We start from the raw sequence: 12,208 nt of genomic DNA, 5'->3' as shown, positions 1-12,208 counted from the left end.
CATAGGGAAATACACCTTTGCGTTGTAGTAGTGGATTGTCTATGAATCTAAATGTATTTAAATTGGAAGCTAATTTGTATAATGGAAGGGACAGAAAGTTATAGGAATCTAAAAATACTAAATCATCAACAGAGAATGAAATGTACTTTTCCATATCTTTAGCTATGCAATTTAATTTACGATTAAACTTTCCCAAGTGTTGCATTATTAAATGTCCATCATAATTTTTCAAGTTATGGAAGAATACTGGTATTTTCTTTGTTACTTTATAGTTTAAATTACAATCATTGTGGGCAGCTCCACGGTATTGCCCAGAGGAATGGCAATGATCTCTCACCCTATCAAAATATAGGGGCTTTTCACAAATATGACAATGCGTTGAGTTTTTAAAAGATACCTCTTGCTCAGGAGTCATTACTAGGGGAATGTATATTGACATTTGACGTTTAATGAAGTCATAAGTCTCAAACAACCTTTTGAAAAACACATCCATAACATTTGCACCACTATATAACTCTTCAGAAATAATCTTAGAATCTCTCACAACAACAAATGCAAATCCAGATGGAGTATGCTTGTTAGAGTTTATAAAGCATTCAAAATCTGCATAAATCACAAATGGAGCTTTAAGTTGATATTTATAATTTTTAAATTGTAATGTATCTTGTTTAGACATTTCCACTCGTTGAGCATCAAAATTTTTACAATATGTTATGTGACGTTCTAATATATCATTAGTGTAAAAATGTTGTAAACACAACTTACAAAAATGCTTCTTATGGTCATCTTTTGTAGAGTGGAACATTAACTTATCAAAATCACGAATTAAACAGTAATGTGATTTACGACCTTCTTGTAATAACAATAGATCTACATGAGTATCACTATTTAGTTTGGTTGTTCTTAATGGATATATGAATTTCTGGTCTTCAACCCCAAATACATTAACACTTATATTATTTTGTCTTTCAAATTGATCTATATCAGATATTTTTACGGGATACTTTATGTTTGTCATATTTAACTGACTTTCATGTTGTAGATAATTAGAGACCCTTTCAGCATTTTCATTGATACAATTCCTTGGATGTAAAGCTGCTAAAATTGACCAAAGGAAGCATTTATTATCAGCATTTTTTATATTTAAAACTGCATGTTTCGATTGAATAGTTTTTGGTGTGGGAATATATGACTTTGGAGTTAAGGGCTTGTACTTGTAAACGTGCAACTGCCAATACTTAGTATAGTCATATATCCATCCACTACCTTGGGCTTGGTATTTGTGTATAGAAGCATCAATCTTTAAAAGTGCATTTTCAATTTGAGACTTTAAATCTCTCTTCTCAATAGTTAAGGTAGTAAGGCTTCTAAAATCTGCAATACATTCTTTTTCATTAACTAATTTTCCATTTTGATCCATTGAATATTTTATAAATTTGATTCTCCTAACTAAAGTCCATTTTATTGGCAGAGGACAAGATTTCAGAGTACTTTCAAGGTCAGCTCTAATCGATTCACCAACAAATTTTATCATTGTGTATGGACATTTTATGCAAGAATTGGCGTGTCTTTTAAAATGTCCAACAACATTTCTTTTACAAAAATTACAACTCTTGTGTCTTTGTAATATATGCGACTTTAGAGCCACATTATTATCACAGATTAAATTGCAAACCTTGCACAGTTTCACCTTCATTTGATGAATTACCTTGTAGTGGCGAATCAGGTTACTTTTGGTGGAGAGCGACACGGAGCAGTGTTGACAGGTGGGCCTCATGGTCCAGAATGAAATATCACCCGAATGTCACTTCTATTTATAGACTTTTCGAAAATTTCAAAAATTTTTAACCAGAAATTGTGAAATTTTCAAAATTTTTAGCTAGAAATTAAAAACTTTTAAACAATTTAACTAGAAATTATTTTAACGGGAGGTCACCCACCCAAGGCTTAATCAAGAGCTACCACTAGAGACGAGAAAACCGACCATGAGTCGGGAGCGAGAAGCCTGACCATAAGTCGGGAGCACGCATACATCATGAGCCAGAGCGCGCACGAGTTCGCGTACAAACCTCACATGATTTTGAGAATATACCTGTGAATGGATGTGGATTTGAAATAGTAATGAAGTTTGAACATTTATATAGGCTTGTATTGGTCGAGAGCTGGATTTTTAAAAAAGTGGTCAAAAAAAGCTCACCATTTCCAGACGTGTTTTTCAGTATTAAAAAAGTAAAAAATTTATATATGGGTGTATAGGTCGAGAGCTGGGTCCTTAAGAAAAGTGGCCAAAAAAAGCTCCTGGGGCTTCGGACATTTTTTTCGCCGAAAATTTTAAAAGTTCTGGGCCAAAAAATGCCGGAAGTGAGGTCATATTGTGGGTTCGCCACTACTCTACATTTACACTTGTAAGGGTCAATAAATGTAAGAAATAGCTTTTTTAGCTTAATATCAAATATATTTATGGGGAATAAGTAAGAAATAAGGTTTGACAATTATATAGGGATATTTAAACAAAGATCAGGATTTTTGGTTTTAGTGGCCAAAAAATGATCCCATGTTATTTCTTATGGGAAAACGTGCCCCAAGTGACTTTAAACCGGTAGTTCGCCACTACTAACCCTGTTGTTACCAGATTTCAATTCAAATACCGTTTCCTCAAAAACGTTAACTTCATAGACAATCTTTCAGAAACTCACAATCGAAAACACTCTCTTAATTTCCATATACTCACAACAATTATTATTTTTTCACCAAATTCTTCAACTCCTCTTGAAAAGGAAATACATTACTTTCAAGATTCACGTAAAATACCCGCGATTTCTGCCTCGGCATGGTGGATGGGTTTTCAGCCAAGACATTTACTAGTTTTTGCGTCACTTTCTCAAGTGAAAGTCCACGTCAGTCCAAATCCTGGCTCCAACATCCAACTCCACGTTCAATCCATTAGCGAATTAGTTTCATAACTAGGAAATGACCTATGCTTAAGAGACTATAACCAACGCTAGAGGAAACTTGAGTTGTTGAAATCATTAGTCTTTGTCACAGGTTGATATGCAAAAGTCTATGGAATTTCTCTGCATCAGCTGTTTCTTCACAATTTACGAATTGTCGTAGTTAAGACGTGAAAGAATATTCCATGGTATATTCCCTTTTTAATTTCAATCCTAATAACAAGTACTTAACGTAATAATGTAATGTCGAAATTGAGCAACCACTAAAAATGTAAAAGATATAAATCTGTGGTATATTAAAATTATCTGGGGCAGCAAACCTGCAGACTATGCGAATTTCCATTTACCTGTTTTGATTTCCACTTAAATCTATATAAATAACATTAGGTTTGTCGATTACCTATATTTGCTGCTACAGGGTAAGTAATAAATTCTGTTTTAGTAAAATATTAATGGGTCAATATAAAATAAATACATTTGCCAAGTTTGATGAAAATATATCCATAAATAAGCTAATTATAACTGTTTACTTATTCTCCATAACAATAACATGGCAATTTTAAATAAAAAATTTTCTGAATATTTTTATAACCAATTATTGAATTAAACACTTCAATTTACTAATTTATTTTATCTTTATTCATTCAAAACAGTTTTTGTTTCTAACTAATTACCTTTGTAACTAATTTGTACCTCATTAAACGAACCTTTTACCCCATAAACGAACCGCCGAAAGCGCGTTAATGACTAGTCAAACTATTTTAATTTTGATTTTAAAACTGGTGGTAAATTTAACATGGGAATGGAATTTCTTGTTACATCCATAGTAAAGGCTACTAGTGAACTATACTAACACAAGCATAGTATTATCGCGAACCATGAAGCGAAGATGACAGAAAATGAACTATAGGATACTGAACGCTGACAGTAATTATTATGGTAACGGTTACAAAAGACATCTCCGTGGGGATGTGCTTTGAACCGTACTGTGTTGGAACTGAGAGGGGATACCTGTGAACTGTACTTGACAGGAGTACTATACTGTGAGTTTAACAGTTGTTACCTACAACCGTTTTTTTAAAGTAGTCGTTTCAGTCCAGTTCTTAGAATTGAAAAGTTTCTCATAACGGCATTGTTTACTTTCATAACAGCATAGTTTTACTCGTAACAACACGGGTAACTTACCAATGAGGTTCAAGGATTGAGAGAGAAGAAGAAAATTTCTAATGATTCGAACTTCAACTAATCAGCTGTTCAAACCAATTTAATTGTTGAGTGGTTTGGTACAATTTTTCGATGCATCACTGTCAGAGACAATGAGAGGTTATAAACGAAAACATAACCTCTCTTAGAAGTTATGCAACCCTCCTAGGTTAAAGTACCTATTGATTTAATGTAGATGTAAATAAAGAGTTTTGATTTTGATGTGTTTTCTAGTTGATGTTTTAATATATGAAGGTAAAAGTGTTAATTTTCTTAACAGTTCGGTTGTTTAGGCAATTGCATAACTCTTATTGCATAACATTTTGTTTGAGTGTGAACTCTAGGAACTAAGTATTTATTACCTGATAAAGAATTGCCAGCTTCTTATGTTATGTAGAAATTACAGGGTTCGATAAATCTCTCCAAACTAAGAGTTTGTATTGGTCACTAATGTTTTTCACTAAAGACCCATTTAATTTAATTTCCAGGAACACAATTTTTAGAGGTGCCTAAAGACATGTAAATTGTCAGGAAATCCCAACGTTTTCGTGGAATCATCAAGTATGCGATTCAATATAAACGCTAATACCTAAACGCTAAACGCTTTAAACGCTAAAACAAACACCGATACCTCATGGATGATTAATTACACATTTCTGGGTGAAATGATAAAAAGTACTCAACTTCACAGTCAACAGTGAGTGTGGTTCGTCAACAGTTAACTAAATATTTAAATTGATTTAATTAGCCATAAATAAATGAAGAATCAAATGTAATGTGATAGACATCTTGATAAGAACATTTGGATGTCCTCGAATTTGATATGAATTTTAAATCTAGTATTTTATAAGTCGGCTTTAATCTATGGCATGCTCAGTGTTAGCCACTGCAACTGTAGGTAGCACTGACACAGCAAACTCTGCTACAAAATCTAGACGTAAAAATGTTGTTATGTTGGTAGCAATTAGAGGCATCAGCTGATTGGCTTATGCCTTCATGTACGTACAACCCCTAACCCCACAATCCCTTAGTTAAAATGTATTAAGTACAATGTTCTTTATCCCCCTGTACAAATGGCGGCTAACATCTCTTAATTCTCTCATTCAGTACTACACCTCCAGTTGTATCTATTCTCAGTTGTCGTAATTAAAAATTATTGCTTTGTGCATATCAATGTATGAGCACCCGGAGCGAAAATCGGGTACACTATCTTGGAAATACACTCTATTCCTTCTCCAAACACAGAGGAAATAAGCTAAACGTTTCCCTACCACTGCATAAAAATGATCACATTGCCAAACCTGTAAACAGTACGCAAAATATCTCATTTACGCTCTAGAACGGGAATAGGTCATTCCCGCTCGCTCCCAATCAGCTGACTTCTCAGTTGGCGTTTCTTCACCATAGCCGCGGATCCGGTACGTTAACAACCGGTAAGCAAATAACATAACCTCAAAAAAGCAAACATAACCTAACCGACATTTTATATACATCTAAAAAGTTTATCTGTATGTGTTAACTATGATGGTAGGAAAAATCGTGTGTCTATTCCAACCACAAACAGTCGTTGCGCTCTTAATACACAAATATTTTGTTCTTTTCTTCACTTGCCTCTTCAAAGCAAGAATATTCGCGTCTCACGTGATAATATTTCACCCAGACGCCGTGTCAAGCGATTAAAATGATTACAGCCATCGTGAATCATCTGTATTGTTCGACGTCTGCAATTTTCGAGCGATCTCGCCGAATTCGGCTTGGCGACGACCAGGTCTATTGTTGATAAACAATGCATAATTATCAGTTTGAAAACCGCAACGGTGAAATTCTTAGGATAATCGGCGCCGATGTTTATGTATTTTGAATAAAATTTCACGACAGCTAATGGTGTTTATTGACCGGGAAATTTCCGCGGAAATGGGTAAACATAGGTGTAAGAGTGGCGTGAGTTAGAAAATATTTGAAATTGTGGAATTAGTTTGTGAACTTATAAACTTTAACTGTGACATATATTCAACATCCTACTTTGATAATGTTTGTGGGTAAGCAGAAAAAATTGTTATGGTGGGGTTTTACGTTATGTTTGTAAACGATTCAATGTAATGCAAAGCATGCGTTACATTGCATTTTGATCCGGCTCGAAGGACCAAAAAATATATGTGTTAGGTAATTAATAAGTGGACTGTATTTTATAGGTAAGAACAACAAATGGATTGAAAAAATGGTAGAACCACATTTAATGAAAGAAACACGTAGAAAGAGATTATAAACAGTAGCCTATCCATAATAAAACATCTGGTATTTAATTAATATTTACATTTATACGAGTGTGTTTTATTTAGCAACATTAACCAATCATATATTTGGCAGTAGAAATTATTTTCTTGATATTTGTAAGCCTCTAAATGATATTGAACGTTAAAATAAAACAAAAATACCTCATTCACTATTTAAAAAAATCGACAATTAAGTCATATAAAATAATTGTCAATTTTAACAACTTAAAGATAAACACTGAATCTTAACCTAGCTTCATTGTTTACATCAAAACGCACTCAATGGCACGTGGTTCGACACTCGAAATTCAAAATACTTCAGCACGGGACATCCGTATATCACAAAAACCTCTGGCACACTCCCCGTGGCTTAAACGTGTTTCAAATTTGGCTTATTGGTGTCCGTCCCATAACTCACGGACTTTATAGACAATATTTTGTCGAGGGCCCTTTTTTGGACGGATTTGAATCCTAATTTCGAGCTTATCTCGTAAATATGGCGAGATTTGTGGCTGGATTTTGGAGATTATTTGTATTTAAATGGTCTGTGGTGGGTGTGCTGTGAGGAGTGTACAATAGCTGTCCAAATAACTGTCAACTCCCCTCCACCACCTAGGACGCACGCCCTCTATAGGGTCACAACTGTCAAAACTCACCGGGGAGTTTTGGAATGTTAAAATTCCTTAAATATGCGCTTTTGTAGTCGTCGATCATGCTAATGTGGTACAGAACTCCTTCCCATTTGAATATGAGTGATAAACACATGTTGGATGCATTTTTACCTTTAATGTGTTCAAGAAATTTAATTTACAAATATCAGAATCAAAATTTAGATTGCCAGTCAACCAGTAGTAATTGGAAACTTTGATGGCTCATCTAAAGACAAAGACCTTTCTTTAGACACCCCTACCTAGTTTCTACGCCCAGACGTTCTCTCAAATTAGCTGTGACAAAAGCCCCATTTCTTTCCTTCATAAGAATAACATGCGAATGGAACTTTAAAGGCCACTGGGGCAGAGCCCCAAGGGAATTTAACTCTTTTCTCTTTTGATAACTCATCTACAGACCAAGACATTTCCTTGGACACCTCTACCAAGTTTCTACGCCCAGCGTTCTCTCAAATTAGTGGAGACAAAGAAAAACAGTTTATATATATATATTAGTAAGATAGATATATTAATAGAAATTAATGACGTCAACAAACACAGTACAACATATACATCAACCCCGTACGAAGGACAAAAGCTCTGATAGTTTTAAAATAAGCCCATTGATACTGATCATGACAAAGACATCTTTAGGTGAAATGTTTAATTTAAGATACCTAACTAAATATTTACTGTATATTTCACGACATCATGATAAATTTAAAAAGCAGTACTGTACTTAAAATCAGTATTGGGAATGTTTAACAATATTTCTCGAATTTTGGTGACACTTTGTTTATCTATGCTACAAGTTTAGTGATTTGGAAGTGACAATTCATATCGGATTACTAGTGAGAAATTTAAACCGTGAACACTATCGTCAGTTATTTTGATAACTGTTAATGGTCTAGTGGATTAAATTTTGGAGCCGAGCGCGTCAATCATTTGGGATCTCCAGTTCTCATAGTTTCCATTATTCTTGGTTTTATTGCTTGACTTTAATTAGTCCCGGTCTTATTTTAATTGAAATTTCTTATCTCCATTGGGTATAATTCCAGAGGAAAGATGAGAACTAGTGATGGATAGCCGTAATTCAAGAATAATTATCAACAGGATGTTTTGGGGGTTCACTAATTGCCAGGTGAAGTTATCGTTATCTCCTCGCAAATTGATAGGTTCCAAATTTGTTGCTTTATTGTTGGACTGTTTTCCAAAAATCTTAAATAGAATATGGTTTATGTAGTTGTAATCAAAGAATTACTTTGAATTAAATGTTGAAAACCAATCGTTTTTAAGGTCTTATAATACCGGGATTTGTATTGTATGTTTTCTCACAACAACTTGGTTAGAAAACTAACAGATTAATTTAATATTCAATTTTAATGTAGTTTTGAAACAGATAGCTTTTCTACCACAGTAGGTTTGTTTCTTTGTGTAAATATGAAATCCACAATGCGTGGTAAAAATGAATTAAAACCTCCTAACTAAAAGATTTGTTCTATAATTTGTTTAGTTATTAATAGGCCTAATTATTGTTATTGTTGTAAATACTATTTGTATACGTTTCGAATTTCATTAAATTGTCCATACATTATTAGCATTTTAAAATAAAATCATCGGTAAAATTTTAAGTCAACAAAATCCACACATTCTATCGGTAAAACGGTTTCCTCTAGGTGACTTCACCAAGAATTTTCATCGTCCGCTTCCGGTTTTTTACCGAAGACTATTGCTTTTCCACGAACACATCACATAGATGTTCCGTGGTGTAAACGTCCAGGAATCATCAAATCTTCGCAGAATCGATAGTCGATAATCGCCAATTACTTCGATTATCGCTAATGAGACCTTCGATAACCGATAGAGAACACTACTGTCGCATTCCCCAGTGCCATCTTAATAGTCGATGTTCGCAGAAGGCGCGTGTTCGACTTTTTCTCCAGGAGGTTTTGCACCATCGCCATTCCTTTTAGACGTGATCTAGGTGGCCTAAAAACGTCATATTGCCGTATTTGAGTCCAGCACGTATTTCTATTACGGCCGATGAAAAAGTCAATTAAATCTGTATCAATATGCATGCACATTCCTGATTGCCCTGGTTAGAAAGGTCAGTAGTTCTTTATGACCAATGGTGGTAAAATGTAGCATTCTGTATTTCTTTCCAAGACGATGCACAGCACAGAACATAAAAAACGGTTGGTGAAACTGACACAAAAATTTAGATGTATTGAACTAAATATGTAAACAAAAACTTAAATTGGCTACTATACTAACTTCGTTAAGAAACCCCAACTTGGAGGGTGATAAACTGTAGTAATATTAACTTAAAGTTCATAAAACAGTAATAATGAAATATGCATACACTTATTATAAGTCAAAATTGAATGGGTAGTTTAACTGAATCTATAAAATATGAATCAAACAAATATAGTAGATATGCCTACTACCATGGTTTTCGTAATCACCTTAGTAGTCTTATTAGTAAAATTTAATGGTCATTTCAAAACTTATTTAAATTTATTATTAAATGTGACTTATATAGACGTTTAATTTTAATTTAAAAGCTACGTTCCGGAATTAATCAAACAAATTATTAACATTGACAATGCAAAAACTGTATTTTGCACAGCATTATTTGGCATTCTGATCATTTTTTTGTTCCCATCCGAAAAGTCAGAAAACGGTGTCTGTTAACTGACGAAATTAGTAATATAAAGTGAGAATTGCATTTAAAATAATGTTGGTAAGCTAAACAGTCGGTTTTAGCATTCTGACTTGGAGACTTCAACGATTGGTTCTAAAGGCGTTCATAAGATAAAACAGTAAGTTTTAGCATCTTTTTAACGAACAAAAAATTTTTGGAAACAATTTAATTTTAAATTCTTACATAGAATTATAATTTGTGTTGAAATTGATTTTGATGGATGCTATTTTTAAATGTAAGTATTTTAAACCAAACAACAACAAACCTTAGTCAATTAGCGGATGGCAATACTTTTATATACTTCACAATAAGTAATGTACGAAAATTAAGAAAACAAAATGAATTTAAATTGGTAAATTCACCAGGTTTATGAATATCAAAGATCAAGAAAGTGAAACAACGTACAGACCAAATTATTAGAGAAATTGCAAAACGTAATAGTTTTTTTCTATAATACGCATACGTATAATATATTTACTCGAAAGGATTTTCAATTTTTTTTGTGATTCATCACCGACTGCAGACTTTGAATTTTGCACCATTCGAGAATCGGGGTTCATATCAATATCGACGATATGAAAAAAATATCCGAGTCAGATCGTGCTCGATGGTCATATTTCCAGCTGATTTTTGTATATCCTGCACCCATGAAAAACAAATATCAAAAACCAACAGCAACATTTTACTTACGAAGTTCGTAATGCTCTAGGTCGAGTTATATCCACAGGTACGACCGAACAACTCGAGCGCGCGGCACCAACTGACGTCTCCAAAACTGTTATCACTCTCCCCCCCAATTCCACCCCCACCGCCCCCACCTGAGCACGCGTGCCGGTGGTGAATCTCTAATCACAGACCAGGGAGACCAGGCAGTCCCGACCAGGAATGTGTGGGAACCGCCATATAGGTGAAGTAAAGATAGACTGTTTGATGGTAATAGTTGGGAATGCTGGGTTGGTAGTTGAAAGGTCTTTACATGGATAGTTGGGAGGTCGTTGAGGTATGGATGGTGTTTCGAAGCTTCATGCCGCTCCATATACGTAGAGATGTGAGATTAGGATGGTTACTTGGTAGTTGAAGGGTCGTTGAAGTTTTTCGTACTCTATGACGGTTGAGGTACGGCATAGCCTATAAGCGTTGGTGTGTGGCAACGTCGCACCGGCCTACTGCCATGGTGACAACAGCACAACAAACTTGTAAACATTTGCAGACACTCCATAATTAGCAACAGATGTTTCAGCAGGCCGGGAATGCGGCGTTGCCACTTTTATCTTTCCGCGGCCTTGTATTAGAGGATGATGTGGTTAGATGTGTTAAAAAAAAGTTCAAGGTAGTGTTGAGTGGTCGTTGAAATCAAATACTTTTTCGAAAGATTATGCATTGCAGGTACTGCTCCAAAAAGCTTAACTCCTGAAGATGCTGATCCAAAAATGGGTTTCTGAGCAGTCCCTGGATCTCGTTGAAATAAATTTCGTTTCTGTATAGTGAGAATCACACTTAGGCCGTATATAGGATAAGGATAGGTGGTTTGATGGAAATTATCTACTAGTGTAGTTGTTTGTGGTCGTTGGTGGCCACTGTATGTGAATGGCCACGGTCAAAGGTCGGTCGATCGACCATAAATTGGAAACAGTAATGAGTTCAGAGCAATTATTCTCAGTTGTGTCTTTGGGTGATTGTAATTACAATTAATTGAAAATCCTTTCCAGATTCGATGACAGTAGATAAAATAGGACAATATGACCCCACTTTCGGCGTTTTTGGACCCAGGACTTTTGAAATTTTTTGGCGAAAAAACACCCAAAATAGGTAAAATATGATGGTTTTACCCTATTTTTGGCGTTTTAGAGGCTATATGGGGGCATTTTTTGGTTAAAAAATGTTATTAATACTGAAAAAACAAGCCTGGAAATGAAGAGCTTTTTTTGACCACTTTTTTTAAAACCCAGCTCTCGGCACGTGAACTCGGACGCGCTCCCGACCCATAGGTTACTTCTGATCCCCAGCGATGACAAACTAAAAGTCTTATGAAAAAATGTTAGAAACAAAAATTGAGGAACATCTAATCATCTATACTTCTTCCACTGAAAGTTTTTCTCTGACCGAAAAATAAAAAAAATCCTCGCTTACTTACTTTTTCATGTTTGCTTTGAGTAACCTTTTTATATTTTCCTTAATTGATAATTATACAGTGGCATAAATTAAATTATATTTATATTGTATTAAACAGTAGTTTATGAAGAATTTTAATATATAAATTTTATGCTATAAATATTTTTTTTAGAAGCTAGACAAACATGTAAGTGATAGGAGGCGCATCACTTTGAACATCGTCATGCCCCCGACAGTGCCGTGCTGGTAATACCTAGAGTTTGAAACTATTGCTATTGTTGAAATTATATTATTATAACATATTTACATACAAAAGAA

General features: G+C 34.5%; 1 protein-coding gene across 2 annotated transcripts in view; it reads right to left on the bottom strand.

The window, feature by feature from the left end:
- The window catches only part of LOC128983491 (uncharacterized), a 43,578-nt gene extending 33,053 nt beyond the window's left edge, over positions 1 to 10,525 (bottom strand). For both annotated transcript variants that reach the window (XM_054402790.1, XM_054402791.1), the window contains exon 1: positions 10,469 to 10,525. The gene's annotated coding sequence lies outside the window, so the exon portion shown is untranslated. The remainder of the gene's footprint in view (positions 1 to 10,468) is intronic.
- Positions 10,526 to 12,208: the final 1,683 nt, after the last annotated feature.

This window comes from Macrosteles quadrilineatus, unplaced genomic scaffold (genome assembly GCF_028750875.1).
Source record: "Macrosteles quadrilineatus isolate MER2022 unplaced genomic scaffold, UCM_ALF_1.0 Scaffold_1__1_contigs__length_201487025, whole genome shotgun sequence".
NCBI classification, from domain to species: domain Eukaryota; kingdom Metazoa; phylum Arthropoda; class Insecta; order Hemiptera; family Cicadellidae; genus Macrosteles; species Macrosteles quadrilineatus.
Note: the sequence above shows the minus strand (reverse complement) of the source record. Positions and strands in the feature narration are given on the sequence as shown.